The sequence below is a fragment of the Penaeus vannamei genome, chromosome 25 (genome assembly GCF_042767895.1).
Source record: "Penaeus vannamei isolate JL-2024 chromosome 25, ASM4276789v1, whole genome shotgun sequence".
Lineage (NCBI taxonomy): Eukaryota > Metazoa > Arthropoda > Malacostraca > Decapoda > Penaeidae > Penaeus > Penaeus vannamei.
Genome location: NC_091573.1, coordinates 22,585,044 through 22,592,543, shown reverse-complemented (window position 1 = coordinate 22,592,543; position 7,500 = coordinate 22,585,044).

The window sequence follows — 7,500 nt, the reverse complement described above, 5'->3', positions numbered from 1 at the left end:
AGTCGCAGCAGATATGGTCACCCTCGACAGAGCATCAGCGGCCTCATTGTCCGAGCCCCGAATGTGGCGGATGTCCGTCGTGAACTGGGAAATGAAGCCCAGGTGGCGCTCCTCGCGAGGGGATTGGCGGCGGGTCCTCGAGTGTAAGGCGAAGGTGAGGGGTTTGTGGTCCGTCAGGATGTGGAATTCCTTAGCCTCCACAGACGGCTGGAAATGCCTCACCGCGGAGTATGCTGCCAGGAGCTCCCTTCCGAAAGCACTGTACCGTGACTGGCGTGGCGACAGGGTCTGCGAAAAGAAGGCAAGGGGTTGCCATTGCTTACCCTGGCGTTGCTGGAGGACCGCACCGATCGCAGTGTCGGAGGCGTCGACTGTTATGCTGAGGGGAGCCTTGGGCAGCGGATGGTTAAGCAGGGTGGCAGCGGCAAGGGCTTCTTTGCAGGCTTGGAAGGCTTCGTTAGTCGGGGATGTCCACTCGATTCTGGTGTTTCTGCTGGCCCTCTTAGGTGTGATCAGGGCGTGGAGGGGCTTGAGGAGCTGGGCACACCCGGGGACGAACCTTCTGTAGAAGTTAAACATGCCCAGGAATTTCCGCAGCTGCTTCTCCGTCGCTGGCCTGGGGAACTTCCTTATAGCGGTGACCTTGGGGGGTGACGGTGTGGCCGAGGAAAGAGAGGGAAACGACACCGAACTGGCATTTTCCCGGGTTGATAACGACGCCCGCGTCTTGCAGTCTGCCGAAAAGGGCGCGGAGATGGCGGGCGTGGTCTGCTTCTGAGATGCTGGCGACGAGGATGTCGTCGATGTAGGCGAAGACGCCCTCAAGGCCGCGAGTCACGTCGTTTATGAATCGCTGGAAGGTCTGGGTGGCGTTCCGAAGACCGAAGGGCATCCTGAGGAATTCAAAGAGGCCGAAAGGTGTGATCACAGCCGTCTTGGGGATGTCCTCTTCAGCGATCGGGATTTGGTGGAAGGCCCGCACGAGGTCGATCCTGGAAAAAACCGTACAGCCAGACAGCTCGTGGGAGAAGGAGTGCAGGTGCGGCAGGGGGTATCTGTCGGGGGCGGTGATCGTGTTGAGGTGACGGTAATCACCGCACGGGCGCCAGTCACCATCGTTCTTCTTCACCAGATGCAGAGCGGCCGCCCATTGACTGCTGGAAGGGCGTATAATCCCCAACTGCATCATATGGTCGAACTCCGCCCTGGCACTGCGACATCTGTCAGGGGCGAGTGGACGGCAGCGAGAGTGGGCAGGGGGACCGTGGGTGACGATGTGGTGCCGGACTTCGTGCCGTGGTTGGGTGGCCCGGTTGATCGGCTTGGTCAAGGCCAGGAATTCCCGCAGGATGTTCTTGAAGGCGCAGGTCCTGGGAAGCACTGTATATATTAGGGGGGTACTTACCAGAGCCGGAGCAGCGTGCATGCGGGCCCCGGTTCGGTGGATCAGGGCCATACCTTGAAGATCAACTGTTAGACCGTAGTGCGCCAAGAAGTCGGCGCCGATGATGGGTTGAGGGACGTCGGCGACGAGGAAGATTCACTGGAATCGTTGGGCGGGCTCGCCTTCCAGCGAGAGGGTCCTCGAACGCTCGCCATAAGTGTTGATGGGCGATGTGTTGGCAGCTTCCAGAGTGCGGGAGGAGGGGAGGCGTTTATCTCTGTGGGAGGCCGGGAGGAGGCTGACCTCGGCCCCTGTATCAACGAGGAAACGTAGGGAGGAGGAGGCATCTCGGATGTACAATAAACGCCTCCGAGGTCCGCGAAAGACAGGCGCGCCCAGTTTCCATGGTACCCTCCAATCTTTGAGCGGCGGTGCAGGAGCACGGAAGCGAGGCTGGCGGTTAGGCGGTAGAGAGTCCCGGTCACTGTGTGGCGGCGAAGGGGTGCGACAGCGAGAGCGTTCCTGTGTAGATATCTTCTGCACAGCCTTGGATAGTGTGGCGACGTGAGATGCAAGGGATCCCAACGTCACAGCGGAGGTGGTGGTAGCGGCAGACACTGTCGCTTTTGACGGTGTGGGTGCCCTAGCTGCGAGCATCGCGTCGGCTTTTAGGGCAAGGTGCTCCAATGGGGCATCTGACACCAGCAGGATTTGCTGGTTATCAGCAGGCTGCCGCTTGAGGAAGAGAGAGCGCATGACGTCTGGTGGGAGCGTCGTGCCAGTGCGGGTGAGGAGGCGCTGGAAGTGGTGAAGGATTTCTGTGGGAGTACGGCTGTCCGCGGCGTCAGACGAGAGGAAGGAGCTTAACGCGGTCCAATGATGAGAGAAAAACAACAAAACTTAAATCCAGAAAGACTTGCTCTCATAAGAAACAAGGCACTCGAAGCTGATGAAGCAGATGCCTTGTTCTCTCTTAGGGAACTAAGAAAATCATACAAATCCAGTTCTGGGTCAGCACCGGGATCTGATGGGATCTCTCACCCCATCATTTCGCATCTAGGCCTTGCAGGAGAACTTGCATTCTTGCAGGTTATCAACAAATCCTGGCAAACAGCCACAGTGCCCCAGAGCTGGAAACAAGCCACAATAGTTCCCATCCCAAAGCCAAAGGAGCCTGGCAAGTACCGCCCCATCTCTCTTCTCAGCTGCCTGGGTAAAACAGGCTGAGAAGATGGTACTCAACAGGCTCCGATGGAAAACGGGTCCCCCCCATGAACACCTGCACGGGTTCACAAGGGGTAAGAGCACTGCTCATAGCATTTCCACACTCTTAAGCACAATCTGCACCTCGCCCGCCATGGTTGTCTTCCTTGACCTGGAGAAGGCTTTTGAGTTGGCAAGTCCACTTGCCATTCAAGAGACCCTAATCCACAAAGGAGTCAAAGGCAGACTCTTGGCCTGGATAGCTGACTATTTTAAAAATAGATCAGCAAATGTCAGATTTCAAGGCCACCTCTCACAGCACATGCCACTTGAAAATGGAACTCCTCAGGGAGGGGTTCTTAGTCCAGCCCTGTTTAATACCCTCATACTCGACATTCACCTGCCAGAGGGATGCAAGATCATCTCTTATGCAGATGACTTGGCAATCATAGCCTCTGGCAATCACTGTCTTACTAGAGCTCAGCGTTGTATGAACCTGGTGTCTGAAGAGTGTTGTAGGACGGGTCTAAAAATATCAGCAGCAAAATCCAAAGCAATGGCACTGAGAACCAATGTCAGAAACAAAAAACTCACCATACAGGGTATGGATCTGGAATGGGTGAAGGAATATCTATATCTTGGTATATGGATAGGACACACACTCACTTTCAAAAAGGAGATCCAATACCTGCTTGACAGAACCAAGGAAAGACTGTCAGTCATGAAAGTCATGACAGGGAGACACATAGGAGCAGGACACAAAGTACTAAGATCATTCTATGTACATGCTGTCCGTCCTATTATTGACTATGCATCTGTCGCCCTCATTGCTTCCAGCACAACATTAAAAGAAAAACTGGAAACAATACGAAACGAAGCAGCCAGGATCATTCTAGGTGCACCTAAGTGGACAAAGGTCATCAACCTCCTCATGGAAGCTGATTTACCGTCCGTGGACACTAGAATTGATCTAATGGCAGCACAGTTCCTTTCCAAGGTCCTGCAGGCACCCACAAACTCCTATTTAAGACAAAAAGTTCTCAGACGCCTACAACAAGATTATCAGTTGTTTGCAGACAATTCCTGGCTCACACATACAGCCAGAGTTTTGATACGCTTTCAACTAAAAGATTCATTGCTTGCCAAGGGTATGGACTCCCCCCACCCTGATTACAAAGAACCCCCGCCGTGGGCAAACGAAATGATCGAATTCTCAATTCTAAATCTCACAATGAGAAAAGATCAATATTCCATGCCTAGCCTAAAGGCACAAGCACAAAGGGTCATTGAACAAATAACTCCGCCGGGTAGTATAACTTACTACACGGACGGATCCGTGGATCCAATAAACCATACTGCAGGTGCCGGCTTTGCAACAAAGGATACCACAGCATCCATTAGGGTCACTGACAATGCCTCAACGCTTCAGGCTGAAACGGTTGCGATCATGGAAGCATTGACACACGCGTCCCTGAGGGGAGGGCACGTTGTCATTCATACAGATTCAAGAGCAACTATTGACAGTTTACAGCATAGCATGCCCCCAGATAACATCTACCTCTTGACAACAGTACTATACATAGCCCAAAGAATCCTTAGTCAAGGTAGAAGAATCATCATAAACTGGGTCCCAAGCCACATAGGCATACAAGGGAACGAGCTTGCTGATAAACTAGCCGAAAAGGGCAGGGGTATGCCCCCATCCTCCATGATCGTTAAACCCAGCCGAAGGGGACTGAGCCAAGGTACCAAAGCTGCAGCGTGTGCGGTCCTCCGGGGAGCACAAAGAGAAAACATCACAAAATCGCTCGCTGCCAAGTGGTACTCAGATGCTTCAGGCTATGAGCCACTGGCCCTTCCTCCAAATACAAAAAGAGGTACCGAAGTCATACTATTCAGACTAAGACTAGGTTACCAATGCGCTTGGCAAATTATTGACAGTGAGTCTGAGTGGTCATGTAAACACTGCGGCGAGCCTAACGCCACCCTGTTACATTACTTGCAGAATTGTGTACACACACAATTTCTGAGACAGGGACCACCCACCACAGCCGCCGGGCTGGTAAAAAGGGTGTGCAACATGCTTTCACCATGGCAGCTGGATTGCTTGCTTGCAATCCAGCCACCGCGGTAAGCATGCAGTTCAAAGAAAACATTTGAGTTAACTAGAAATAGTTAACACAGGCCGGGCCACCCCAGAGAAAAGGCCCGGGCGAAGCATGACTGCAAATCTAACTGAACTGAACTGAACACTCATGTATACTCACTCACTTATCAATAACATATAACAAGCGCATAAAGGGACAGGCGATGTGAACATATGACTAGGTCAGACTATGATGGACATGTATGTAGTTATTTATAACATAGGAATAAGTATCCATATCCATAAGCATAGGTACAAAAATAAAGGTGTATGCTTGCATATGCATATGCGTGGGAATGAGCATATGTGTAGTACTTAGAGCATGCACGGGAATAAATATGTCTGCATCAGGTGCACATACACACAAATGAAGTTAATAAATAAAATAAAATCAAACATACATGCACTTCTGATAATTAAGCCCAGCTCACGGGAGTAGTGGGCAGACCGTGCATTGCTGCTCCTAAGTCCACACCAGGTGGGACCAAACCTGCTGGGGGGACTATGGCATTCCGGCTAAATTACTCCCCTCCCACCAAGATACACCTAAGCCAGTAGGTGGGAGGTAAATCGGCTGTCCACCTCCATGAAAAAACGCATCCAGCCATGGCCCCCATTCCCCGGAGGCGAAGGAGCCCCTGGTTACGGCGGCGATTGGGATCGCTCCGGAGCAGGGGGTGCTAAAAATATCCGGGTAAAGACAGGCCGCCCCACATTGATGAACCTTTGCACATACAATATAAGGACCATGAGAACTGAATCCAACTTACTAGCTTTACTAGAGGAACTCTTCCATTAAATGGGATGTAGTAGGACTCTGTGAAGTTAGAAGACTAGGCGAAGAGCAGAAGTTAATAAATGAGGGACACGTGCTCTATTGGAGAGGAAAACCTCTGGGTAGCAAACAGGAGTTAGGGGTAGGATTCTTAATACACAAACGCTTAGAAAAGAACATTGTAGAATTCTATAGTGTCAGCGAAAGAGTGGCTTCTGTAACAATAAAACTAAACAATAGGTACAACTAAAAATTATTCGTCTATGCTCCAACCTGCAGCCACAGTGATGAAGATATAGAGAGCTTCTATGAAGACGTTCCTTTAGCCAGCGAGAGAACAAAAACCCATTTCACAATAATTATGGGGGATTTTAATGCCAAAATAGGTAAAAAGACAGAGGGCGAAACCGCAGTAGGGAACCATGGAACAGGACAAATGCTAGTCGACTTTGCGGAGGCTCGATCACTCAGTATCATGAATACATTCTTCGAAAAAAGACTAGAACGGAAGTGGACATGGAAGTCGCCTTCTGACGTCAAAAACGAAATTGACTTCATAATTTCAAATAGGCGCGATATAATAAAAAATGTAGAGGTTATAAATAAAGTAAATGTAGGCAGCGATCATAGAATAGTAAGAGGCGAAATAGAAATACATCTCAGAAGGGAAAGGAACAAACTAATGTGTAAACCACAGCCAAACTTGGCTAACTTGAGGATCAGAGCAACAGAATTTAGCCTAAACATCCAAAACAGATATTCACTCCGCGACGAAGATCTCAACATCGACCAAATCAATAAACAGTTCAATGACATAATAAAAGAAGCTGCACTTGAAGTAGGCGGCAAGAACGACAATCGAAGCTCCAGCAAGCTCTCGGTAGAAACTAAACAGCTTATACAAAAACGGAGAGACATGAAAGTATCGTCAAATAGGGACAAGATAGAATTGGTTGAACTAACAAAGGCCATAAATAAAAAGAAGAGGGAAGATGTACGGAAATTCAATACTCAAATAATAAATGAAGCAGTGACTTCAGGTACCAGCATGAAAACAGCTAAAAGAAGACTAGGAACAGGGAGAAATCAAATGTATGCAATTAAGAAACCAGACGGAGAAGTAACATATAACAAGAATGAAATCATCAAAGTAGTGGAAGACTTTTACAGGGATCTATACAACTCAAACGAACAGCCACAAATAGAAGCAAACGCGGTAACTAGCGACGTACCTAATATCACAAAAGAAGAAATAAAAAGAGCAATTAAAGGCATGAAGAGAGGGAAAACACCAGGCGAAGACGGAATTAGTATAGACCTCATATTAGATGCAGGAGACATCGCAACAGTGAAACTAGCTAATCTTTTTAACAAATGTCTTCTCAGCGGAAAAACTCCGAAAGCCTGGAAAAATGCAACAATTATCTTGTCACACAAAAAAGGCGATAAAAAGGATTTAAAAAATTACCGACCCATAAGCCTCCTTTCGGTTACTTACAAACTGGTCACGAAAGTCATTACAGCTTGAATCTCTGACAGTCTGGATTCCAGCCAGCCAAGAGAACAGGCAGGCTTCCGCAGCGGATTCTCAACAACAGATCACATCCACATGCTCACCCAAATAAGAGAAAAAGTAAACGAATATAGGAAACCCCTGTGTATGGCATTCATCGATTATGAAAAGGCATTTGACTCTTTACAAATACCAGCAGTATTAGGTGCTATTCAACAACAGGGAGTTGAGGAGGTATATTGTAATATAATGGAAGATATATACAAAGATGAGACAGCAACCATCAAACTCCACACAGAAACCGATAAAATACCAATTGAAAAAGGCGTTAGACAGGGCGACACCATCTCACCAAAGCTGTTTACAGCCTGCCTCGAGGAAATATTCAAGAAATTAGAATGGGAACAACCTAAGATTTGTAGACGACATTGTTCTCCTTAGTGAATCAGCTGATGAACTGCAGCAATTAATAAACGATC